The sequence below is a fragment of the Aptenodytes patagonicus genome, chromosome 1 (genome assembly GCF_965638725.1).
Source record: "Aptenodytes patagonicus chromosome 1, bAptPat1.pri.cur, whole genome shotgun sequence".
Taxonomy (NCBI): Eukaryota; Metazoa; Chordata; class Aves; order Sphenisciformes; family Spheniscidae; genus Aptenodytes; species Aptenodytes patagonicus.
The window spans coordinates 190,763,809-190,791,203 of NC_134949.1; positions in this window are offsets into that span (position 1 = coordinate 190,763,809).

The following is a 27,395-nucleotide window of genomic DNA, read 5'->3' on the forward strand; positions in this document are numbered from 1 at the left end:
AAGAGGTAAAAAATAATATTATTGGTAAAAGTAAACCCAAAATAAAATTGAAATGTTTATTACAAAGTAGACATCATTATTTTCAGTGGGGCTCAGACTGTTTTGATACTGATCCTGCAATTGAAGCTAGCCTACATTATGCCCATTGGTTCATTATTACTGAATTTTCGCCATCTAAAAACACTGGCTGATTTGTTTGAAAGCTGTAGACAGCTTGTTTCTAAATGGCTATCCTAAATTAAGTTTAACCAGCTAATAAAAAAGGCTTTTTATCCTCTTCAGCTTTCAATGAATGCTAGTTGTGAGAGAGAGAGGGAGAGAGAATTCACCATAATTAACATCAAGATGGGGACAGTAAGATTTATAATTGAGTCATCTAGTGTAGGTATAACTTTTACCATCATCTGGTAATGATTAGGAAATGGGCTTAATTAAGGTTGTGTACATTATGGTCATGTCGGTGAAGATGATTGATATTTTCTTACACCATAGCCAAGACCATAATTAGGACCCAATTGAGACTTTACGTTTAAATTATGGTATCTTGGCAAACTCTAATGCACAACTCCTTTAGGTGTTAGCTAAGATCAACATTGTCAGTTGCTGCAGTCTGTTGCACTTTGAATTGCAGCAATCTGATCACGTTTCTGAGACTGAAATGACTTTGAATAGTGTTGTTCAGAACATTTATTTTATTAAAACATTTGGGGTTTTCCTAATCAAGAAAAGGTGGATATCTGTCATATTAGATTTACTGAAGCACTAGCCAAATGAAAACTGATATCAAATCTGCATACAAAAATAGTACATCTCTTTTAAATATATATTTCCTTAGTATATATCTATTTCATTTTTTATATGTAAATTTCACACAAAGCTCTAAGATCGTTATCAATTTAGAGATTTTTTTCCTATTTTTCATTATAATTTTACTTCAATTACACTAAAGGTTGATAATACAATTCATAGTTTTCGTGACAAAATGATCCCTTAAATGAACATAAGAATACGTATAACTGACTAGGAAAAAAAAAAAAAACAGATTTATAGCTGATGACCTTAAACTGGATGCTAAAAAACCCTTGTCTATAGTTTTCCACACAAAGGAACATTTATATTTGAAATCATCATGACAATATGAATAAGTAATCATTAATGAAAATGTAGTTATATCTTCAATGAAAAAGAATGAAACAGACACAATTACAGGTGTATGTTAATTTCAGTTTGTGGTTCAGATCTTGTAGCACTTTCTATTAAAATTCTCCTTTGGTCTTTGCGGAAATTGGCATGCCCAGGTCCCCACACTTTCCAATACATCCCAATTAATCACCACCACTTTTCCTGTATTTTGATATATACACACAAATATCATTCCCTCAGTCTATGAGCCATCCCTATAAAATGTTGGTTGAGTTCATTTAGTCCTTGACTTTGGGCTTCATCTGTCATAACAGTCCTTCAGGTCAGAAGAGATGGTGTATGGTGTTGGATTTTTTTTTTTTTTTTGCATGCTGAAGCCAGTTCTGGTTCCATCACCGCTGCACTTGTCCGGTTCTATCATTGCTGCACTTTGCTTGGTTTCATCAAAGTTCATTCTTCATTAATCTGGGTGATTCTTACTGTAATACCATTGATACGGTATGTAGCAACTATAGTAGAGATGACATACAGTATTATATAGCAATGAACATCATACAGTTCAAATCATTGGCTATTCTCACCCAAAATCAAATCCCCTTGAGGTACACATCAGATTTCTCCATTCTCCCGCATCACCCACCAAGTGCAACCAGGTCCTTGAACAAAAGCAATCCCACAGATGGGTTTGCTTTTGCCCGAGGCAGGAAGAACCCAGACTGTCTTCCCCAGCATATTTTTTATGTGCACTACAGGGACTTTATCCCTTTCTACAGTACGTAAAAGTTCTGACTGGGCAGGGCCAGCTCAATTGGCAGATCCCCTAGTGTTGATAACCAGGTGGCCTTTGCTAAATGTGTGTCCCAATGTTTGAATGTCCCACCACCCATTGCTCTCAGTGTAGTCTTTAACAGTCCATCGTATCATCCGATTTTCCTGGAGGCTGGTGTTTGACAGGGGATGTGATACACCCACTCAATGCCATGCTCTTTGGCCCAGGTGTCTATGAGGTTGTTTCAGAAATGAGTCCCATTTTCTGACTCAATTCTTTCTGGGGTACCATGTCACCGTAAGACTTGCTTTTCAAGGCCCAGGATAGTGTTCCGGGCGGTGGCATGGGGCACAGGATATGTTTCCAGCCATCTGGTAGTTGCCTCCACCATTGTAAGCTCATGGCACTTGCCTTGGTGGGTTCGTGAGAGTGTGATATGATCAATCTGCCAGGCCTCCCCATATTTCTATTTCAGCCATCGTCCTCCATACCAGAGAGGCTTTAACCACTTGACTTGCTTGATTGCAGCACATGGTTCACAGTCATGGATAACCTGTGCAATAGTGTCCATGGTCAAGTCCACCCCTCGATCACAAGCCCATCTGTAGGTTGCATCTCTTCCTTGATGGCCTGGGGTGTTATGGGCCCACTAAGCTATAAATAATTCACCTGGGCCTCAGATCCTCTGTATCCCTGACTCCAAAACCCTAGGGGTCAACCTTGAGTCTCCCCTGGTGCTTTCTACCAGAGGTTCCAGGTAGGGCCATACTCCCTGGCTGCAGTGTACAGCATATATTTTACATCTTGCCCTGCCCGGACTGGCCCAGGGATACTGTATGAACTATCTCCTCTTTAATGTGTTCAAAGGCTTGTCGTTGCTGAGGGTCCCATTTAAAATCGTCCTTCTAGGTCACTTGATAGAGAGGGCTTACAGTCAGACTGAAATTTGGAATATGCATTCTCCAAAAACCCACGACGCCTAAGAAAGCTTGTGTTTCCTTTTTGCTAGTTGGTGGAGACATGGCTGTTATTTTGTTGACCACGTCCACTGGGATCTGACGATGTCCGTCTTGCCATTTTATTCCTAAAAATTGGATCTCCTGTGCGGGTCCCTTGACCTTACTTTGTTTTATGGCAAAACCGGCCTTCAGCAGGATTTGGACTATTTTCTTCCCTTTCTCAAAAACTTCTTCTGCTGTGATGCCCCATATGACGATGTCATCAATGTATTGCAGGTGTTCTGGAGCTCCACCCTGCTCCAGTGCAGTCTGGATCAGTCCATGGCAAATGGTAGGGCTGTGTTTCCACCCCTGGGGCAGTTGGTTCCAGGTGTACTGGACGCCCCTCCAAGAGAAAGCAAACTGTGGTCTGCACTCTGCTGCCAAAGGGATTGAGAAAAATGCATTAGCGATATCAATTGTGGCATACCACTTGGCTGCCTTTCACTCCAGTTCGTATTCAAATTCTAACATGTCTGGCACAGCATCACTCAGCGGTGGCGTGGCTTTGTTCAGGCCACGATAGTCTACTGTCAGTCTCCACTCTCCATTAGACTTCCGCACTGGCTATATGGGACTGTTAAAGGGTGAGCAAGTCTTGCTGATCACTCTTTGGCTCTCCAGTCAATGAATCGGCTTATGGATGAGAATCAGGGAGTCTTGGTTGGTACGATATTGACACTGGTGCACCGTCGTGGTGGCGATCAGCACCTGATGGTCTTCAACACTCAGCAACCCCACAACAGAGGGGTCCTCCGAGAGACCAGGCAAGGTGGACAGCTGTTTAATTTCCTCCGTCTCCAAGGCAGCTATACCAAAAGCCCACCAGTACCCTTTTGGGTCCTTTAAATACACTCTCCTGAGGGTATGCCATCTATGCCATCTATGCCAAGGACGCACGGATCCTCTGGGCCAGTCACAATGGGGTGCTTCTGCCACTCATTCCCAGTTAGGCTCACTTCAGCCTCCAGCTGTTGACATCCCCCCATCACTCCAGAAACACAGATGGCTTCTGCCCCTTTATAGCTTGATGGCGTTAGGGTACACTGTGCACCGGTGTCCACTAGAGCCTTATACTCCTGTGGGTCTGATGTGCCAGGCCATAGAATCCACACAGTCCAGTAAACCCAGTTGTCCCTTTCCTCCACCTGGCTGGAGGCAGGGCTTCTCTAGTCCTGGTCATAGTATATGTTACTAGCTTGCTATAACTGCAAATCAAAAGTCCCTTTATTAAGACCAGAAGTAAAATCAGCCCTTCTACTCTATCTGGGGAACTTCCCACTGGAAACTGGAGCAGCAATTTTCCTGGAAGAACCCCCTTCTGTGATTGTTTTTCCCTTGCAACTCACGTACCTGTGCCTCTAGGGCTGAGGTAGGTTTTCCATCCCATTTCCTCATGTCCTCTTTGTGGTCATGCAAGTAGCACCACAGGGTGGCCCCTGGTGTATAGCCATTATGTCCTCTCTTTTAAGCAGAGGGACGCTTACTCCTAATGGCTGAGATACTGGTCCGTACAGGTGGGGAGTAGGACCTATCTTCTTCGAGTTGCTGGACCTCCTGGGACAGTTTCTCTACAGCTGAGATGATGGAGGAAGAGAGACTTTCTTCATATTGCCGGAGTTGGCCAGCCAATTCACCCAGTGTTTGTTCCTCTCCATCTTTCCAAGTCATTACTGCCAATGAGTTGGCATATGACGATGATGTGCTCCATACAAACTTCTGCCACATGGGTCATGTGCACTTGACTTCATCTGGATCTTTGGATAACTGCTCATTGTTCAGGTCATCATAAATCACCTCCGGTATAGCTAATTCCTTCAGGTACTGGATACCTCTTTCCATGGTGGTCCACTTGCCTGGGTGACATATAACATCTTCCTTGAAGGGATACCTTTCCTTCACACCTGACAGGAGTTGCCTCCAGAGGCTGAGGACTTGTGCCCCTTTTCCAATCACTTTGTTAATGCCCCCTTCCCTGGAAAGGGATCCCAGCTGCTTGACTTCCCTACCCTCTAATTCCAGGCTACTGGCCCCATTATCCCAGCATCGGAGCAGCCAGGTGACAACATGCTCGCTTGGACAACGACTGAAATCTTTTTGCATATCTCGCAGCTCACTCAGGGATAAGGATCGGGTGGTTACCATCTCATTTATGGGTTCTGCCTCTTCCTGCTGCCGTTCCCATGATGGCCCTGGTTCATCTTTTTCCCTTACTTAATGAGTTGATTTTCTTGTGTATTTCTTCTTTTGTATAGAGGCAACTGATACCGGCAGGGGTTTGTTCTCTGGTTCAACTGCAGTGCCTGTTGCCGGGGTTTGAGTAGCTGCAGTGCCTGTTACGGGGATTGGAGTAGCCACAATGCATGTCACGGGGGTTTAAGTAGCCACAGTGCCTGTCGCTGGGATTGATCTCTAGATGCTATTCTTAAATAATTATTTAACCTTAAACAAGATCACGACCTGAACCACATTCAGGAGACAGAGCAATAGGACCATGCTGGTTTGAACATCCTAAGGATATTCAAAATTCTCAAGAGCTGTTGTAACTCACCTGCAGGAGAAAAGAAAGGTGAAGGAGCAGGGGAAAGTGTCCCCCCCATAGACTGGTTCCCTGAGGAGAAAAGGTAAAAGGTGTAATTAATAGTTTCTGAAAAGTGACTCCTGAGGTACAGAGATGATGGCAATACTGAGTAGAAATACAGAAGTATAAATACAAAAATTAGTCTCACGACCAATATTTTTATCATATTATAAACCAGTAGTGTTACACAGTGCAGCAAAATGATATGCTTGGTCCAGCTCCCAGAGGTGATACACAGCACAACAGGGAACATTTAAAGCAAGTAAGGTTTTACATAACACAACTTTGAGAGCAATCATAACTTTGACAGTAAATTAATCAACATTGTGACCAGCAACTGTTAAACCAATATGATGAATACTTATAACAAATTTGCGTTAACACGCTCTGGTCAGATCTGTCAATATCTCAACCCTTCGTACCCCACATTGGGTGCTAAAAAAGGACTGTTGTGGTTTAACCCCCCAGGCAGCTAAAAGCCACACAGCCGTTTGCTCACTCCCCCGCCCCACAGTGCGATGGGGGAGAGAATTAAAAAAAAAAAAAAAAAAAAGTAAAATTCATGGGTTGAGATAAAGACAGTTAAATAGGACAGAAAAGGAAGGTAAAATAATAATAATAGTGATAAAAGAATATACAAAATAAGTGATGCACAATGCAATTGCTCACCACCCATCACCTGATGCCCAGCCAGTTCCCGAGCAGCAGTCACCACCCCCTGGCTGACTCCCCCCAGTTTATATACTGAGCATGACGTCACATGGTACGGAATATCCCTTTGGCCAGTTTGGGTCAGCTGTCCTGGCTGTGCCCCCTCCCAGATTGTCCCTGACAGGGCATGAGAAGCTGAAAAGTCCTTGACTAGTGTCAGCACTACCTAGTAACAACTAAAACATCGGTGTGTGTTATCAACATTATTCTCATACCTAATCCAAAACACAGCACTGTACCAGCTACTAGGAAGAATCATAGAATCATTAAGGTTGGAAAAGACCTCTAAGATCATCGAGTCCAACCGTCAACCCAACACCAATATGTCCACTAAACCATGTCCGTAAATGTCGCATCTACACGTCTTTTAAATACTTCCAGGCATGGGGACTCAACCACTTCCCTGGGCAGCCTGGTCCAATGGTTAACCACTCTTTCAGTAAAGACATTTTTCCTCACGTCCAATCTAAACCTCCCCTGGCGCAACTTGAGGCCATTTCCTCTTGTCCTATCGCTTGTTACTTGGGAGAAGAGACCGACACCCACCTCGCTACAACCTCCTTTCAGGGAGTTGTAGAGAGCAATGAGGTCTCCCCTCAGCCTCCTCTTCTCCAGGCTAAACAGTCCCACTTCCCTCAGCCGCTCCTCATCAGGCTTGTTCTCCAGACCCCGCACCAGCCTCGTTGCCCTTCTCTGGACACGCTCTAACACGTCGACGTCCTTCTTGTAGTGAGGGGCCCAAAACTGAACACAGTATTCGAGGTGCAGCCTCACCAGTGCCGAGTACAGGGGCACGATCACTTCCCTACTCCTGCTGGCCACACTAGTTCTGATACAGGCCAGGATGCCATTGGCCTTCTTGGCCACCTGGCCACACTGCCGGCTCATGTTCAGCCGGCTGTCAACCAGCACTCCCAGGTCCTTTTCCGACAGGCAGCTTTCCAGCCACTCTTCCCCAAGCCTGTAGCGCTGCATGGGGTTGTTGTGGCCCAAGTGCAGGACCCGGCACTTGGCCTTGTGGCATCTCATCCAGTTGGCCTGGGCCCATCGATCCAGCCTGTCCAGGTCCCTCTGCAGAGCCTTCCTACCCTCCAGCAGATCAACACTCCCGCCCAACTTGGTGTCGTCTGCAAACTTACTGAGGGTGCACTCGATCCCTTCATCCAGATCATCGATAAAGATCTTGAACAAGACTGGCCCCAAAACTGGGCCCTGGGGAACACTGCTCGTGACCGGCCGCCACCTGGATTGAACTCCATTCACCACAACTCTCTGGGCCCGGCCTTCCAGTCAGTTTTTGACCCAGCAAAGACTACACCTGTCTAAGCTGTGAGCCACCAGCTTCTCTAGGAGTATGCTGTGGGAGACAGTGTCAAAGGCCTTACTGAAGTCCAGGTAGACCACATCCACAGCCTTTCCCTCATCCACTAGGCAGGTCACCTGGTCATAGAAGGAGATCAGGTTGGTCAAGCAGGACCTGCCTCTCATGAACCCGTGCTGGCTGGGCCGGATCCCCTGGTTGTCCCGCTCATGCCTTGTGAACACCCTCAAGATGAACCGCTCCATCATCTTCCCCGGCACCAAGGTCAGGCTGACAAGCCTGTAGTTCCCTGGATCCTCCTTCCGGCCCTTCTTGTGGATGGGCGTCACATTGGCAAGCCTCCAGTCGCCCGGGACCTCCCTCGTTAACCAGGACTGCTGATAAATGATGATGGAGAGTGGCTTGGCAAGCTCCTCCGCCAGCTCCCTCAGCACTCTTGGGTGGCCCCATAGACTTGTGAGCATCCAGGTGGCATAGCAGGTCATTGACTGCTTTCTCTTGGATTATGGGGGGTTCATCCTGCTCGCCATCCCTGTCTTCCAGCTCAGGGGGCTGAGTACCCTGAGGATAACTGGTCTGCCTGTTAAAGACTGAGGCAAAGAAGGCATTGAGTACCTCAGCCTTTTCCTCATCCTTGGTGACAATGTTCCCCCCTTGCATCCAATAAAGGATGGAGATTCTTCTTGGCTCTCTTCTTGTCATTAATATATTTGTAAAATTTTTTTTTGTTGTCTCTGATGACAGCGGCCAGATTGCGTTCTAGCTGGGCTTTTGCCTTTCTCATTTCCTCTCTGCATGACCTAACGAGATCCCTGTACTCTTCTTGAGTCGCCTGCCCCTTCTTCCACAAGTGGTAAACTCTCCTTTTTTTCCTGAGTCCCAGCAAAAGCTCCCCGTTCAGCCAGGCCGGTCGTCTTCCCCACCCGTTCTTCTTATGGCGTACAGGGACAGCCTGCTCCTGCGCCTTTAAGACTTCCTTCTTGAAAATCGTCCAGCCTTCCTGGACCTCTTTGCCCTTCAGGACTGTCTCCCCAGGGACTCTCTCAACGAGCGTCCTGAACAGGCCAAAGTCCACCCTCCAGAAGTCCATGGTTATGTTTTTGCTGGCCCCGCTCCTTACTTCACCAAGAATGGAGAGTTCTAAGCCCAAGACGGCCTCTGACCTCCACATCTCCCACCAGTCCTTCTCTGTTTGTAAACAGCAGGTTGAGCGAGGCACCTCCCCTGGTAGGCTCACTTACCAGCCGTGTCAGGAAGTTGTCTTCCACACACTCCAGGAACCTCCTAGACTGCTTCCTCTCTGCCGTGTTGTATTTCCAGCAGATGTCTGGGAAGTTGAAGTCCCCCACGAGAACAAGGGCTAGCGATTGAGAGACTTCTGCCAGCCGCTTGTAGAACGCTTCATACGCCTGTTCATCCTGGTTGGGTGGTCTATAACAGACTCCCAGCAGGATATCTGCCTCATTGGCCTTCCCCCTCAGCCTTACCCATAAACACTAGACCATATCATCATCACAATCGTTGAGCTCTAGACAATCGAAACACTCCCTAACATACAGGGCCACCCCACCGCCTCTCCTTCCTTGCCTGTCCCTTCTGAAGAGTTTATAGCCATCCATTGCAACACTCCAATCATGAGAGTCACCCCACCATGTTTCTGTGATGGTGACTAAGTCATATCTCTCCCGCTGTACAATGGCTTCCAGCTCCTCCTGTTTGCCGCCCATACTGCGTGCATTGGTGTAGATGCACTTGAGCTGGGCTATCGATTTTGCCCCCAGCATTGGCATGCTACCCCTAGGCTCATCTCTAGTGAGCCTGGTTTTATCCCCTTCCCCCTTCAAACCTAGTTTAAAGCCTTCTCAGTGAGCCCTGACAATTCATGAGCCATGATCCTTTTCCCCCTGTGAGACAGCTGAACTCCCTCTGTTGCCAGCAGGCCCGGTGCCGTGTAAACCTCCCCATGATCAAAAAAGCCAAAATTCTTCCAATGGCACTAGCCCCTGGGCCATGTGTTGATCAGGTGTGTTTTCCTGTTCCTTTCAGTATTCTTCCTTGCTACTGTAGGGATAGAGGAAAACACTACCTGTGCTCCTGATCCTTCAACCAGTCGCCCCAGTGCCCTGAAGTCCCTTTTGATCACTGCAGGACTTCTCTCTGCAACCTCATCACTGCCAGCCTGTATAACCAACAGCAGGTAGTAGTCGGAAGGCCAGAAAATTAACTCTATCTATTAACTCTAACTCTATCCCAGCCGAAACCGGGACACTTCACCAGGACCATGTTGAAGCTGGTATTTTGATGCAAAATTCAAGGATTGCTGCTAGACCTAGTCTAACACTATTTCTGGCCTGTATCAGAAATAGTGTGGCCAGCAGGAGTAGGGAAGTGATCGTGCCCCTGTACTCGGCCCTGGTGAGGCCGCACCTCGAATACTGTGTTCAGTTTTGGGCCCCTCACTACAAGAAGGACATGGAGGTGCTGGAGCGTGTCCAGAGAAGGGCAACGAGGCTGGTGAGGGGTCTGGAGAACAAGTCTTATGAGGAGCGGCTGAGGGAACTGGGACTGTTCAGCCTGGAGAAAAGGAGGCTGAGGGGAGACCTCATCGCTCTCTACAACTACCTGAAAGGAAGTTGTAGCAAGGTGGGTGTTGGTCTTTTCTCCGAAGTAACAAGTGATAGGACGAGAGGAAATGGCCTCAAGTTGCGCCAGGGGAGGTTTAGATTGGATGTAAGGAAAAATTTCTTTACTGAAAGAGTGGTGAAACATTGGAACAGGCTGCCCATGGAAGTGGTGGAGTCCCCATCCCTGGAGGTATTTAAAAGACGTGTAGATGAGGCGCTTAGGGACATGGTTTAGTGGGCCTGGTGGTGTTGGGTTGACGGTTGGACTCGATGATCTTAGAGGTCTTTTCCAACCTCAATGATTCTATGATTCTATGATTCTATGATTCTAGACTCATCTTACGGGGGGGGGAAATGGGGAAGAAAAAACAGTAAGTGTAATACTAACAGAAACATATTCATAGTAAATTTAACAGAAGATGGTATATCTTTTTCTACTTCTATTTTTAAATAATGCCTAAAGTTAAATCTCCTTAAAAATGTTTGTTGCCTGTCCAGGAAATAAGAGATGATATCGATTGTCCACTGAATTGTTAGAATAAAGAGTCAAAAAAGTGCTTAGTTTCATATTAGACTGTGACCTTGATGCCATCAATGAATGCTAAGGGACAGCAATAATTCCCAGGAGGAATCGTTTTTCTGTTAAACAGATTTCTTCTGAGCAAGTCATGCTGATGCATCCACTGCACAAGTTTGTAAGAAGCTGCGTGGCAGCAGAAAAGGTGAAAGTCTCTCCATGTGCCCTCTGGATACCTTGTGTCCATAGAAGACAGTGACATCTCAAAAGATCAAGGTAATTCATTTCATTTATGTCCTTTCAAAGCCTTTCACCCAACTTTTATAGGCTTTGGAGCCATGTTTTATTATTAGAAGAAATTATAGAAATAAGTGATTGCTACCACAGTATAAGAATTAAAGAGATACTTATAATGAATAGCAATAATCTTACTGTTTGGGGGAGTAATTGTAATACTATTAATGCATTGTTATTAGTAATGTTAATTCTGATAAATATGTTGTATTACTTATATTACATTTTTTAAATTTTAATAATAATGACTCCTGGAACAGTGGCTTTTATTATTCTAGTTGTGTCTTACATTGGATGTAGCTAGACCGTTGCTTGAATAGAAAGATAATATTAAAAAGCTGCTTTCAATTCTCTTTTCTCTTTCTTTTTTCTGCCTTTTTTCCCTAGAAGATTGAGCTTCTTGGTTGGATACTCCATTTTCTTCAGATTTCCCATAGGGTCTTATGAATAGACCTAAAGAAGTGTAGTCTGACTGGCATCAGCCATGATAGATTCATATTGATAATGCCTCATGGACCTTTGTGGTCCTCCCCGTTTTGATAGGGTATATTTCATGCCCCCAGGATTCATAACAACAAGACTTTCACACCTAACTAATTCCACAACAGGTCTTAATTGTCCCAGTACTCAGTATTAGAATGTCTTATTTTTAGATGACTATAATCCCCAGCACAGCAGGTAAAGACCAAGATTCCCAGTACAGCGTGACAGAAACCTTAAGATACCTATGTTACTTCTATACAAGTAAATAACCACATCTTATTTCCTACACAGTAAATAACATATGTTCCATGTGTACTCTCCCTCCCTCTCTTTTTGTCAGCTAAACTTACATGGTTATGTTAATGTGATGCAAATACAGGTAGCCTGTAAAAAAAATGACCAGGTAATTTTGTTAGCGAAAAGCAAAGTTTACTTAGTGTTGGTAAAGCAACTGTAATACAGACAGGGGTTACTTACACTGCAGTCCAGACCTTTAATACTGTAAATAAACATGTATATCTGCTGAAGACAAAGGAAGCCAAAGAAACCTGTATTCTGGTAGCATTGTAAGTAATACCTAAGTGAGGTAGGGAGTGGAGCTCTTATCACTGCCTGAATGGCTATTTCTCATCTCTAGCTCTCAAAGTTTCATTCCCAGATGTCCTTTAAGCACTGATGAATCTAGTAGGAGTGCTTTAAGAAAGTGTATCACACCATGTGCTGCAACTGAGACAGACAAAGGAATTTATAATCTTAAAATTTACAGGGGGTCTGAAGTGAATACGAGCTTCAAGTATTTAAGTGTCGTGAAGGTTTGATGACCATTTTTATGCTCGCTGGAAGAAACATGGTTGCTTAGGGATTCTTCAAGTATAAATTTACATGTCCTTAAAGATAAAAGAACAGATTGGTAAACTTTGTGGATCTGAGTAGTGCCTCAACCATTGAAATTTATGAACTGACATGGCATTTAGGCACACACCTAAATCTTTTTATGCTAACACTTCTGATGCTTGTGTGGTTGTGCAAAGGATGAGCTATATCTTCACAAACTTATCAGTTAGGATCTGGTCCCTGTTGGGATTATTTTTCAAATCTGAGAGCCTGTTCATGCCATTTTGACTCATGCAGAATACTACTTTACTTTGCAAACATTTCCATTAAAAACAGCAAGACTACTTGTTTGTTTAAAAATACATTTGATTCTTGGCTTGCAAATTGTCATGAGCTGCTCAGCAAGACACATCGCAGGAACTTTTATTACCTGACCACTCTTAAAAAGGCCATTTTTGCATATTATACCAAATGGAATCTATGTCAGCTATAAAATCAAATAAACATTTGGGTTGGAATGTGTCTCTAATAATAACAGTAATTATATTTAGCACTTACTTAGCAATTTTCATCTGCAAAGCACTTACTACCAGCATTAGCTACTTAATTCTCACAGAACCTCAGCAAGGTAGGCAGCTATTCCACCTCCCTGTAAGGGGGTGCATTGTTGGCTGGCAGATGATTGTTCACTGAACAGAATGGAAAAAAAAAGGAAAGAAAAAGAAAATTCAGCTAATCCAGAAGTTTTAAAGAAGAAAAACTTTAATACTAATAGTTTTAGGAGTAAGATAAAGTGTGACAGAATAGTTCTGTTCCTTAAAACACACAGAAAGCTTAGCTTAATCAATAATGACTCAATGGACTCATAGTCCTGTGAAATATTGCCGCCATATAAAAGGTTTCTTTTCCAACCTACTATCTTGAATGTGAATGTCAAATGGAAAACTCTATCTTCAGAAGGCATTCTGCTGAATCATTGTTTTCCTGAGTACATGGAGCATGAGAAAATTTCTCTCAATCTCTCTTCCTACCTGACAGCCTCACGGGTTATGCAAGTTCTCTGGTATTTCACTGTTACCCCAAGGCAGCATGTCTCTGGAGTGTACTATCCAAGATGCACCCCTCTGTTCCTTACACTCTCGGCACTTACAAGATTGTTGGCTGCTCTCCAGAGTAACACAAAGGAGCTAGAATCTGCCTGGCTGTTTATTAAAGAATTTCATTTTTCCCATTGTATCTGTTTTCCATAACTGCATTGGCATTGCCTGTCATTTATGTAACCACAGGAGACCATCTTCTTGCAAAAACAATTGCATGATCTAAACAGTTGTTATTTCTTTTAACAGTACAAATAGATTGGGTGTGTTTGTCAAGGAAATAAGTCAAATAAAGAGCTATGGACTTATCTCTAAGATAGAAATTAATAATAATAATAATAATTTTAAAAAATCAACTTTAACAACAAATTAGGACAGCTTAAAAGTGATCTCTCCTGAAGGAAATGCAATACACTATAATAAGTTCTTAGTTGGTAGACCTAGATTTACATTTTTTTGCAGGATGTTTTTTTGCATTGAAAAGTGTTGATTCAATAGCACTGGAACTTTACACCAACCAATTTTTATAATGTGTTGTTTCTAGGACTGCATATTTGGAACATCTTGAAAGGATTACTGTTCAATATTGTAATTATATATTTGAATATAGTCTGCCACTATGAAGAGAATATAATTTAAATATCTTATAGTTTCTTCTACCTCTGCCTTTTCCTGCCAGTGCCATCTGAATCCCAGTTCAGTTTTGTTACCTTCCATGATCTCCTGTTTATTGCTCTGATCTCTGCATGCCTGTATTTCCTCACATCTTGCTGTGCATTGCTCTTTATCATGACCTTCTACTATCTTTACTTATCCTCATCTTATATGTGTTTTTCTGTCTTATTTTTTTGCCCACTGTACCCCATCTCGTCTCCAATAAAGTTTGTGCTTCAGTCCCAGTCTCCTGCCATTTATTTGCTTCCTCTAGTCTGCCACAGGCAGATATCCTTTAACACTTTTAAGATTTCATTCTTCTCCCTCTGGTTTCCTTTTCCTTTTGCTTCTCATATCAGCATGTTTGGCTCCTGCTCCCCTGTCCCCCAGATGGGACTTTCTATTCCATACTACAGAAAGTAAAATCTAAATTCATTCAGTCTATCTATCCATCTGTCTGCTGATCCATTGAAACTTACACTGTAGTATTCAAGCCAGGCTAAAGAAGGATTTTCTGAATAAAATCCACCAAATAATTAGACTATATCTCTAAGTTATGTTTATTATGAGTTATTTTTCACACAAATGACCATGATTGGTTGTAATCACACAATAATACACAAATAGTCATTATATCAAATAATAAGTGAATAGAAGTATACATCAAATCTGTTTTCATAAAAATTTGGAAAGTTATTCTTCTTTTCAGAAAGGCAAGACCTCTTTAGCATCTATGGATTAATTCAGCATATACAGCATGTTTTTCTGCAACCATTACGATACAACTAATTTTGAGAAGTATATTCTATTCCCAACACACATAACAGAATTAAATAATGCAAGATAGGAACAGTATATGGAATAAATTGTGCATATACTGGTGTAAAAACAGATGATGAATGCAATTTAAATTAAAGCATTCAGTCACAAAGTCAATAATGCAGATGGTGGGAGGGTGAAGGAATTAAAAGAGGGAAATGAGGACAAGCTTTTCTTTTTAATTAGATTTGATGTGAGATGGAATGTAGATAAGGTAGAATTATACCCCTCTCCCCCTCCCCAAAATGTTCCAAATATCAGGAGCTGTATGAAAGAAGGCCAAGGGGACCAAAATTTAGGACACAGCAGTTGATTTAAACATAATATTTGAGCAGTTATAAAGGCCGCATCTACTAAATAACAGAGCTGGACAAACTACTCAAAATCAACAATTTATTCAACAAATATATCTTTTTTTTCTGTTTAGAAATCTTAGGAGATTAGAACTTGATTTACATTAATATAGCAATAAAATATTGTCTGAAGATATAAAATCTTTTGAAGTACCAAAGCCAGTTAAATCTTGTTTTGCAGTTTCTTACAAATCTCTGATTATTTTAGCTTTAAATAAATAGTTTCCATTTTCCCCGTAATTGAAAAATAGCATCTCACTACTACCACCACTACCACTACTACCCACTTTTTTCTCCTCTTCTTTTGAAATTTTCTGAATGAGTAAGCTACATCTACTAAATTTATTTCCTGTCCATAAACAGCATTTTGGAATTCTCTCTGATTTTATTAAACTTTCCTTCATCTATTAGATATTTAAGAACTACCTTTTCTTTACTTTTTGAGATCTCATCCTTTCCTATGCAAGTATTTTTACTATGGAAAATCATATACTCATTCTTGTGGTCTTTTGGAGTTTAGAAACAGATCCCCGTTTCTCCTTTTATTTCCCTGTATGGCTTTTAGCTTCTTATTTGTCATTTTTTACCTCTTTGTCTCCTTCTAAACTATTAGCTCTGCAGAGAGAAGACAAAACCAAAAACTTTTCTCCCACTGCCCAAATAAGTATGGCAATAAACTCCAGGATTTTTGCCTAGTTTACATGAAAACACCATCTCTGGAGCCGAAAGGCTTGTAATTGCTCAGAAGTTTCCTTGTTCTATTGAAACGTAGCTTTCAAGGGAAGTCATGTTCAAGGAAATCTTTTAAGTAATTCAGACCAAATCTTTCAGAGATGTCAAAATCAGGACAAATTAAAATATTATTTATGATCAATATATATGTTAATTGTTTTGGATTGGTGTCAAAGATTCAATATTTATAGAAACACTTCACTTGTTATATAGACATTCTAATGAGTTTTTCCATTAGCAGAAATGAAGGAATATGTATCTAAATTAGTATAAATTAGAATAAATCTAGTAGAATTCTCTGAAAAATATGGTTTATTTTTTTTTTACTTTTTTCCTGGTTTCAATCTATTGTCCATTTATGTTACAACTTATCCTATTTCAAGTCACAAATATCCCTAGAAAGTTTTATAAATATTTATTAGTTTGGTGTGTTTTGTTTTAGTTTGTTGGGTTTTTGTTGTTTTTTTTTTTTTCTTTTTTCTTTCTCTTCTTTCTTTCTTTTCTTTCTTTCTTTCTTTCTTTCTTTCTTTCTTTCTTTCTTTCTTTTTCTTTTCTTTTCTCTTCTTTTCTTTTCTCTTCTTTTCTTTTCTTTTCTCTTCTTTTCTCTTCTTTGTAAATGCTGGAAATTTCAACACCAGCTTTTCTTATCTCAGGAGCCCAGCTAAACAATATTAGTCAAACATTCATTTTAACACCAGATTCTAGGTGAAAAAAAGATTTTTTTTTTTTTCCGGGGAGATTGATAACAACAGCTTATTATTATTTTGAGTCTTTGCCACTTCCTTTGGGAACTGCAATCTACTCAGGATTATCTGGACATTTTCACTCAAATTCCCTGCTACGGGAATTATGCCTCAGAACATTGTTAATGCCCAGTAGGATGTGTGACTTCCTCTCTGACTGCATAACTTTTTCATCTGTTGTTCTAAAGTTCTTAAGTTTATAAATTCTTGTGTGAGACTTGTGCTGTATGTTAAATAAGAGAAGCTGAGGAAGACATGGAGTTAATGTTGTATAGAGCTTTCAGTGCTAAATGTTAGAGTTTCATTTCACCTAACATTTATGTCTTAGACATTTAAGTCTGAGCTGTTCACCTCAGGCTTCATTTATGGTTGTTGAAGATAAACATGCACTTGCAGAGGGTGACTGCTTTGATCTAATTTGGTTGCCTTTCATAGGATGAGGTTAATCTCTCTCTGGAGATGCCTACTCCTTTTCATTGATGATAACACAAGCCCAAGATGAGTATCACAGCACTAGGCGTTTAATTTTAAAGCACTGATGTTCAGGCAAACCAGTCCTACCTGACATTTCTTTTATGACTGTCTGCACTTTAGTATAATAACTAGTCCTTACAATTCAGTAAGAGCAGGGGATGTTAAATGTTTTTGAAGTCTCACTCTTTTGATAGCTGTAATTTTACCTTTCTTTAAAAATAAATAAATGAAAAAAAAAAAAAATAGAAACGGCAATGAGGAAAAGAACAAGATTACAGCAGTATCCGTGGCTCCCTATTTCTGTGTTGGATTTCCTCAGTAGGAGAGTACAAGAAAACATATGATATGATTCCTCTGAAGTGATTCTGATGTGCTGAAGATGCACCGACTTTCTTGCAAGTCATTGTACAGGTGATTGAGAATGCATGGTGCACGGCATGCTTAGAAAATTAGATAGGTCTGCAGTGAGTATACGGGAAGGGAAGGGAAGGGAAGGGAAGGGAAGGGAAGGGAAGGGAAGGGAAGGGAAGGGAAGGGAAGGGAAGGGAAGGGAAGGGAAGGGAAGGGAAGGGAAGGGAAGGGAAGGGAAGGGAAGGGAAGGGAAGGGAAGGGAAGGGAAGGGAAGGGAAGGGAAGGGAAGGGAAGGGAAGGGAAGGGAAGGGAAGGGAAGGGAAGGGAAGGGAAGGGAAGGGAAGGGGGGAGAAACCAAACCACCAAAAAACCCCAAACAACCTCCCCCCAAGCTCCACATACACACAATGAATTCTGTGTGACCAGTAACCAAGTATGTAAAATCAAATTTCCTCCTATAAAGTTTTGTTAACGTTTGTGTATGGAATACAAGCCTGAGAAGGTAAACCAAGCATTTGGTAGACTTTGTAAGTAGAGAGCTTAGATGCGTTTGTATAAAGAATTTTCCCTCCAGAAACTTTCACTGATTCATTTCACTTAGCTTTAGACTCTTAATAAGTGAAGTGTTCTGCAGAGCAACTGCATCTATTCATGAAGAGACTGGAGATAACTACAGTCCACACATTAAGATTTAAGTTAATTATATGTCCTGGTTTCAGCTCGGATAGAGTTAATTTTCTTCCTAGTAACTGGTACAGTGCTGTGGTTTGGATTTAGGATGAGAACAAAGTTGATAACACACCAATGTTTTAGTTGTTGCTAGAAAATGCTTACACTAACCAAGGACTTTTCAGCTTCCCATGCTCTACCGACTGAGAAGGCTGGAGATGCACAAGAAGCTGGGAGGGGGCACAGCCAGGACAGCTGACCCCAACTGACCAAAGGGATATTCCATACCATATGACATCATGCTCAGTACATAAACTGGGGGAAAGCTGGCCAGGGGGGCCACTGCTTGGGGACTGGCTGGGCATTGGTCAGCGGGTGGTGAGCAATTGCATTGTGCATCACTTGTTTTGTATATTCTTTTATTATTTTCTTATTATTATTTTAATTATTGAACTGTTCTTATCTCAACCCATGAGTTTTCTCAAGGGAGGGGAGGAGAGTGAGCGAGCGGCTGTATGGTGCTCAGTTGCCGGCTGAGGTTAAAACACGACAGTATATAAATGTAGATAGCATGCTTCTAGGCCAAAAATTTTTGTTGTGTAATTTACCTGTAGAAAAAAAGTTTGTGTATATGTGTGTACACAAAAATGCATACCATTATGTGAAGCTCAAGGGCAGCCTGGGCTGCAGTGACCACGAAATGCTGGAGTTGAAGATTCTTAGGGCACCAAGGAGGGCGCACAGCAAGCTCACCGCCCTGGACTTCAGGAGAGCAGACTCTGGCCTCTTCAGAGATCTGCTTGGCAGAGTGCCATGGGACAAAGCCCTGGAGGGAAGAGGGGCCCAAGAAAGCTGGGTAATATTCAAGGATCACCTCCTTCAGCTCAGGAGTGATGCATCCCAACAAAGAGGAAGTCAGGCAAAAATGCCAGGAGCCCTGCATGGCTGAACAAGGAGCTCCTGGACAAACTCCAACACAAAAAGGAAGCCTATAGAGCGTGGAAGCAAGGACAGGTAGCCTGGGAGGAATACAGAGAAATTGTCTGAGCAGCCAGGGATCAGGTTAGGAAAGCTAAAGCCCTGATAGAATTAAATCTGGCCAGGGACGTTAAGGGCAACAAGAAAAGCTGCTATAGGTACGTCAGGGATAAAAGGAAGACAAGGGAAAATGTGGGCCCTCTCCAGAATGAAAAGGGAGACCTGGTTACCCGGGACACAGAGAAGGCAGAGGTACTCAATGACTTTTTTGCCTCAGTCCACTGGCAAGTGCTCGAGCCTCACTGCCCAAGCCGCAGAAGGCAAAGGCAGGGACTGGGAGAATGAAGAGCCGCCCACTGCAGGAGAACATCAGGTTTGAGACCATCTAAGGCACCTGAAGGTGCACAAGTCCATGGGACCCAATGAGATCCATCTGCGGGTCCTGAAGGAACTGGCAGATGAAGTTGCTAAGCCACTATCCGTCGTATTTGAGAAGTTGTGGCAGTCCGGTGAAGTTCCCACTGCCTGGAAAAGGGGAAACATAACCCCCATTTTTAAAAAGGGAAAAAAGGAAGACCCAGGGAACTACAGGCCAGTCAGTCTCATGTCTGTGCCTGGCAAGATCATGGAACAGATCCTCCTGGAAGCTATGCTAAGGCACATGGAGGGCAGGGAGGTGATTCGAGACAGCCAGCATGGCTTCACCAAAGGCAAGTCCTGCCTGACTAACCTAGTGGCCTTCTATGATGGAGTGACTACATCAGTGGACACGGGAAGGGCTACAGATGTCATCTATCTGGACCTCTGTGAGGCCTTTGTCGCGGTCCCCCACAACATTCTTCTCTCTAAAGTGGAGAGGTATGGATTTGATGGGTGGACTGTCCAGTAAAGGGTGAGGAATTGATTGGATGGTCGCATCCAGAGGGTAGTGGTCAACAGCACAATGTCCAGATGGAGATTGGTGACAAGTGGTGTCCCGCAGGGGTCCGTATTGGGACCAGTGCTGTTTAATATCTTCATCAAAGACGTAGTGGGATGGAGTGCACCCTCAGCAAGTTTGCAGATGACACCAAGCTGAGTGGTGTGGTTGACACGCCAGAGGGATGGGATGCCATCCAGAGGGACCTGGACAAGCTGGAGAAGTGGGCCTGTGTGAACCTCATGAGGTTCAACAAAGCCAAGTGCAGGGTCCTGCACCTGGGTCAGGGCAAGCCCCGGTCTCAATACAGGCTGGGGGATGAAAGGATTGAGAGCAGCCCTGCCCAGAAGGACTTGGGGGTGCTGGTGGATGAAAAGCTGGACATAAGCCAGCAATGTGTGCTCGCAGCCCGGAAGGCCAATCGTATCCTGGGCTGCATCCAAAGAAGCGTGGCCAGCAGGTCGAGGGAGGTGATTCTGCCCCTCTCCTCTGCTCTGGTGAGACTCCACCTGGAGTACAGCATCCAGCTCTGGAGCCCTCAGCATAAGAAAGACACGGACCTGTTGGAGTGGGTCCAGAGGAGGGCCACAAAAATGATCAGGGGTATGGAACCCCTCTCCTCTGAAGGAAGACTGAGAGAGTTGGGGTTGTTCAGCCAAGAGAAGAGAAGGCTTTGGGGAGACCTTCTTGCAGCCTATCAGTACTGAAAGGGGGCTTATAAAAAGGATGGTGGCAAACTTTTTATCAGGGCCTGTTGCGACAGGACAAGGGGTAAAGTTTTTAAACTAAAAGAGGGTGGATATAGACTACATAGAAGGAAGAAATTTTTTATGCTGAGGGTGGTGAAACACTGGGACAGATTGCCCAGAGAGGTGGTGGATGCCCCATCCCTGGAAACCTTCAAGGTCAGGTTGGACAGGGCTCTGAGCAACCTGATCTAGTTGAAGATGTCCTTGCCCATGGCAGGGGTGTTGGACTAGATGACCTTTAGAGGTCCCTTCCAACCCAAACTATTCTATGATTCTATGATTATCAAAAGGACATAAAGATAGGTTAATGAGGCTTGTAAGGCACATAATACTTGGCTTTTGTTATATGTAATTTTCTTTAAAAATATAACATCTTACATAACAGAGAATTCATTCTTCGCAGAGACATCAAAGTTTTGAATCAATACCATCTTCAGTTTGCCACTAGTTATTACATATGTCATCCAACAGCCAATGAGGGAATCAAGGCCTCTAGAAGGTAGGTATTTAGTCTTTTGTATGTAGAAAACACTATGGAGATATTCAGGAGCAGAGCAGGGTGGATTTTTTCCTTCATGACTCAATGAAGTTTTTAAAAAATAAGGTTTTATTATTCAATACAAGCATAATCTTTTATTCAGTAGTAAGTATTTTGCCATTTTTCCTGGGACAAACATACATTTAAAACAATTATAAATATATACAAGTAAGTATGAATATGTGTATTTTTTCATATATATATATGTTTGAATATAGAGAACTTGGGGTCTTCACACACACACACATGTAAACAAGTGTGTCCATAAAATCAATGAAAGAATTTTAATGTATTATGAAGACACTTTTCACAATTTATTATGGTGTTTCTTGGACTCCTGTACAGTGCATCACATTGTAATCTACTGATAAATCACATATTAGAATGGGACAATTTTGCAAATATATTTAGTCTTCAATGTAATGAACACATAGTCATAGTGGTGAGATCAGGAATTCAACATCTGGCTTACTGTATTGTGTAATAGTTGTAGGTACATTGCAGTGAATATCAAATATATTAACAATTTAGTATGGGTGTTCCCAAATCTTGTGCATTATGACTGTACATTTTTTTCCCTGTGAAAATACCACACCCCTTTAATATTTTATATGGTAATGATTCTATGGGAGCGGACAACTACTTTTGAAAAGTTGAGCTGTAAAGATGACTTCTGTAACTGCCTAGAGCTGTGACTGTTTTTTATGATATACTTGAAATTGTGACCATTGGACCAGATACAGAAATAACGTCACACTCAAAGTAGACTTCCCCCTACCACATATTTTATAATAAAACTTTGTCCTGCCTGCCACATTCTCCTCTTTTCTTGCTCTTCACTCATATTATTCAGAGACTATTTTTGTAAACAGGAAGTAAATGAATGTTTTATTCTGATCTCTAGTTGCCTGGAGACTAGATCCCAGAAGTGCAAGATGTCTCTCCTGTTCAAATTGAAACACTAGGTTCTCTGCTTATCTGTCATTTCCAGTTCATGCATTTGTTGTCTAAATATGATTTTTCTTGTACACCTACTCTTCTTAAACTTGTAACCTGTATATGTTATGTTCATTTGAGGCACTGAAGGGTGATTATTAAAGAACTCAGTTCATGACAGAGGACTCAAAATATTGCCTATAAATTGTAGGTTCAGAGTTTTATTCAAAACTCAGTAGGAGTGTAAACATCACATAAATGGTTATTCAAATAAAATCAATACACAGGCACACTATAGCTACAAAAATAGAAAATAATACATGAGCTATTACATGGAAGGCTTGCAGGATTTCTATTTTAAAATACATGCCAACATAGGCTTTTTGGTTTTCCTCTCTACTGAGGTCAGATGTTCCATTTTACTGCATTGTTAAACAGCATGTATGTGCTGCACATCAGTTACGCTGATTTTATCAGAGGAGACTTTTTCATTTCAGTCTTTCTGTTCCAGTATTTTCAGTTCTCTATGTGACTTAAGAAACTGTCCAAAAAGGTAAGATGTTTAAGTCAGATTACTGCAAGCACTAATTAGACCATTTATCTTCCAGCGGTTGGGATGAAAGACAATTATGAGTATTGCTACCTGAATAATGCAGAGATGAATTTATATACTCAGTAAACAATGAAGTGCAGGGATTTTGGATAAGGAGTGGCAAATAACACACACACACACAAAAAAAAAAAGTACAGAGATTAACACCTCCAGTTAGGATGAGGGGAAGAACAGAACTATTTTTATGTTTTCCTCTTAAATCCTTTCTGCACTTGCAAGCAGAACAGCATCACACCATGACTGGTGATTTTTGAGGTTTGCAGAAGGAGTCGTGTAGCAGATCATGCAGACACTAAAATACACATGAATGCCATTTATCCTGCTGCATCTCATCCACTGTGATGCTGAATCTATACGATACTCTGCCTTGAAGAATGAGTCAAAGCAGGCCTTTACTTCTAGTGTTCCTATTAGATCTCTTTTTCACATTTTTTCCTTCCTTTCTCTTTTCTAAATGTGCTATGCAAAGTAACTGTATTTGCATCTTTTCTTGCTTTTGAACATTTTTTCCTGTGGTGTTGTCTTGTATAATTGTTTTCATTTCAGTGCCACATGGAAAAAAAATGCATGCATCTATGAGGCCTTTGAACAAAAATCCACCAAAGCTAGTTGTTCTTGCATTGGCAGTCTTTATATAGGAAGCAGGCGACTTTCTCCAGTGCAAATAATTAAACAGAGTTGAAAACATGCTTTAACAGAGATGAGAAAAATTAAATTCACAGCAAATAATAAATGCAGTAGATATTTACTTTAAAATTCATAAGAATTCATCTATGTGTCTGTCTCCAGAAGAGGAGGGAAAATTGAGACCTGCCTAGATTTTAATCCCTTGAAGTCTGGTCTTTAGATCAAAGGTAAATATCATATTTAAATGAAAATAAACTTAAAGGTTTTTCCTTTTTTTTTTTTTTTTAAAAAAAGGATATATCTCTGCTATTTATTTTTTTTTTACTTGTTTATATGCACATTTATATACCTTTGACCTAAAGAGGATATGTTCTAAGTGTGATACTACTGCTTAAAAGTGCTAATGAATAGTCTTGGTAGAAAGATCAGAGACATAAATCTAGCTTTTTTTTTTTCTTTTCAGAGGAATAATGTCAGTGTCTGTCAGCATAGATCAGGCAAAGGTGTCCATCTGAATTTCAGTATACAATCAAAATACAAAATAAAATAAAACATCAAAAATAATAGAAAATAGTCATAGAAAAGACAGACAAAAATCAAGGTGAGTAGAAGTTCATCTAGTAAAGGAAAGAAGAAACAAAAAAGACAGGTGAGAAAATGCTAAAATTTAGAAAAAAAAATCTAGAATAAAAAAGGCATGACAGAAATAAAAGAAAGAAGATACAAGGATTTTGGTTTTTTATATATATGTATATATAATTGGTGAAAATTCCTGTCCATAGCCATTTCCTGCTGTGTTCATTGCTGTTAATTTTGTACTTTCCCTCTGCAGTTTGACAGGATCCTCGCTTAATAGACATGCAGTTTTGATGCTATTCAGAGGCACCATGACTTTTGTCTTGTCTATGACTAGATTTTCTTTCTTTGGAAACCAGGGAATAGCACAGAAATAGGAATGAAACTGCACTGTAGCTGAGACACACCCTAGTAAGTAGTTGAGATGTAGCTGGGCATTCAGCTGGACCAACAGTAAACATACGACCCTATTGGCATCACGGAGACATGGTGGGATGGCTCCTATGATTGGAGTGTTGGGATGGAGGGATACAGGCTCTTTAGGAAGGACAGGCAGGGGAGACGAGGAGGGGGTGTTGCCCTCTATGTCAATGACCAGCTGGAGTGCATGGACCTCTGCCTGGGGATGGATGAGGAGCCGACCGAGAGCTTGTGGGTCAGAATTAAAGGGAAGGCAGGGACAAGTGACATTACAGTGGGGGTCTGCTACAGGCCACCTGACCAGGATGACAGAGCGGATGAGGCCCTCTACAGACAGATAGGAGCAGCCTCACTCTCACAAGCCCTGGTCCTCATGGGGGACTTCAACCACTCCGACATCTGTTGGAGGGACAACACGGCAGGGCATGAGCAATCCAGGAGGTTCCTGGAATGCGTCGATGATAACTTCCTTCTCCAAGTGGTAGAGGAGCCAACGAGGAGAGGTGTTATGCTGGACCTTGCACTCACCAACAAGGAGGGGCTGGTGGGGAATGTGAAGCTCAAGGGCAGCCTGGGCTGCAGTGACCACGAAATGCTGGAGTTCAGGATCCTTAGGGCACCAAGGAGGGCGCACAGCGAGCTCACTACCCTGGCCTTCAGGAGAGCAGACTTTGGTCTCTTCAGGGATCTGCTTGGCAGAGTGCCATGGGACAAAGCCCTGGAGGGAAGAGGGGACCAGGAAAGCTGGTTAATATTCAAGGATCACCTCCTCCAAGCTCAGGAGCGATGCATCCCAACAAAGAGGAAGTCAGGCAAAAATGCCAGGAGGCCTGCATGGCTGAACAAGGAGCTCCTGGACAAATTCAAACACAAAAAGCTTCCAAAAAGGGTGGAAGCATGGACAGGTAGCCTGGGAGGAATACAGAGAAATTGTCCGTGCAGCCAGGGATCAGGTTAGGAAAGCTAAAGCCCAGATAGAATTAAATCTGGCCAGGGACGTTAAGGGCAACAAGAAAAGCTGCTATAGGTACGTCAGGGATAAAAGGAAGACAAGGGAAAATGTGGGCCCTCTCTGGAACGAAACGGGAGACCTGGTTACCTGGGACACAGAGAAGGCGGAGGTACTCAATGACTTTTTTGCCTCAGTCCACCGGCAAGTGCTCAAGCCTCACACCCAAGCCGCAGAAGGCAAAGGCAGGGACTGGGAGAATGAAGAGCCGCCCACTGCAGGAGAACATCAGGTTTGAGACCATCTAAGGCACCTGAAGGTGCACAAGTCCATGGGACCCAATGAGATCCATCCGTGGGTCCTGAAGGAACTGGCTGATGAAGTTGCTAAGCCACTATCCATCGTATTTGAGAAGTTGTGGCAGTCCAGTGAAGTTCCCACTGACTGGAAAAGGGGAAACATAACCCTCATTTTTAAAGAGGGAAAAAAGGAAGACGCGGGGAACTACAGGCCAGTCAGTCTCACGTCTGTGCCTGGCAAGATCATGGAACAGATCCTCCTGGAAGCTATGCTAAGGCACATGGAGGGCAGGGAGGTGATTCGAGACAGCCAGCATGGCTTCACCAAAGGCAAGTCCTGCCTGACTAACCTAGTGGCCTTCTATGATGGAGTGACTACATCAGTGGACACGGGAAGGGCTACAGATGTCATCTATCTGGACCTCTGCAAGGCCTTTGTCGTGGTCCCCCATAACATTCTTCTCTCTAAACTGGAGAGATACGGATTTGATGGGTAGACTGTCTGGTGGCTGAGGAATTGATTGGGTGGTCCCCTGAGCTGGTTGACAGGTACAGCAAGCAGGATGAAACCCCCCATAATCCAAAAGGAAGCAGTTAACGACCTGCTACGCCACCTGGATGCTCACAAGTCTATGGGGCCAGATGGGATCCACCCGAGAGTGCTGAGGGAGCTGGCGGAGGAGCTTGCCAAGCCACTCTCCATCATCATTTATCAGCAGTCCTGGTTAACGGGGGAGGTCCCGGGCGACTGGAGGCTTGCCAATGTGACGCCCATCTACAAGAAGGGCCGGAAGGAGGATCCGGGGAACTACAGGCCTGTCAGCCTGACCTCAGTGCCGGGGAAGATTATGGAGTGGTTCATCTTGAGGGTGTTCACAAGGCACGAGCAGGGCAACCAGGGGATCAGGCCCAGCCAGCACGGGTTCATGAGAGGCAGGTCCTGCTTGACCAACCTGATCTCCTTCAAGGACCAGGTGACCCGCCTAGTGGGTGAGGGAAAGGCTGTGGATGTGGTCTACCTGGACTTCAGTAAGGCCTTTGACACTGTCTCCCACAGCATTCTCCTAGAGAAGCTGGTGGCTCACGGCTTAGACAGGTGTACTCTTTGCTGGGTCAAAAACAGGCTGGACGGCTGGGCCCAGAGAGTTGTGGTGAATGGAGTTCAATCCAGTTGGCGGCCAGTCACGAGCGGTGTTCCCCAGGGCTCAGTACTGGGGCCGGTCTTGTTCAAGATCTTTATCGATGATCTGGATGAAGGGATCGAGTGCACCCTCAGTAAGTTTGCAGACGACACCAAGCTGGGTGGGAGTGTTGATCTGCTCGAGGGTAGGAAGGCTCTGCAGAGGGACCTGGACAGGCTGGATCGATGGGCCGAGGCCAGCTGGATGAGATGCCACAAGGCCAAGTGCCGGGTCCTGCACTTCGGCCACAACAACCCCATGCAGCGCTACAGGCTTGGGGAAGAGTGGCTGGAAAGCTGCCTGTCGGAAAAGGACGTGGGGGTGCTGGTCGACAGCCGGCTGAATATGAGCCGGCAGTGTGCCCAGGCGGCCAAGAAGGCCAGTAGCATCCTGACTTGTATCAGAACTAGTGTGTCCAGCAGGAGTAGGGAAGTGATCGTGCC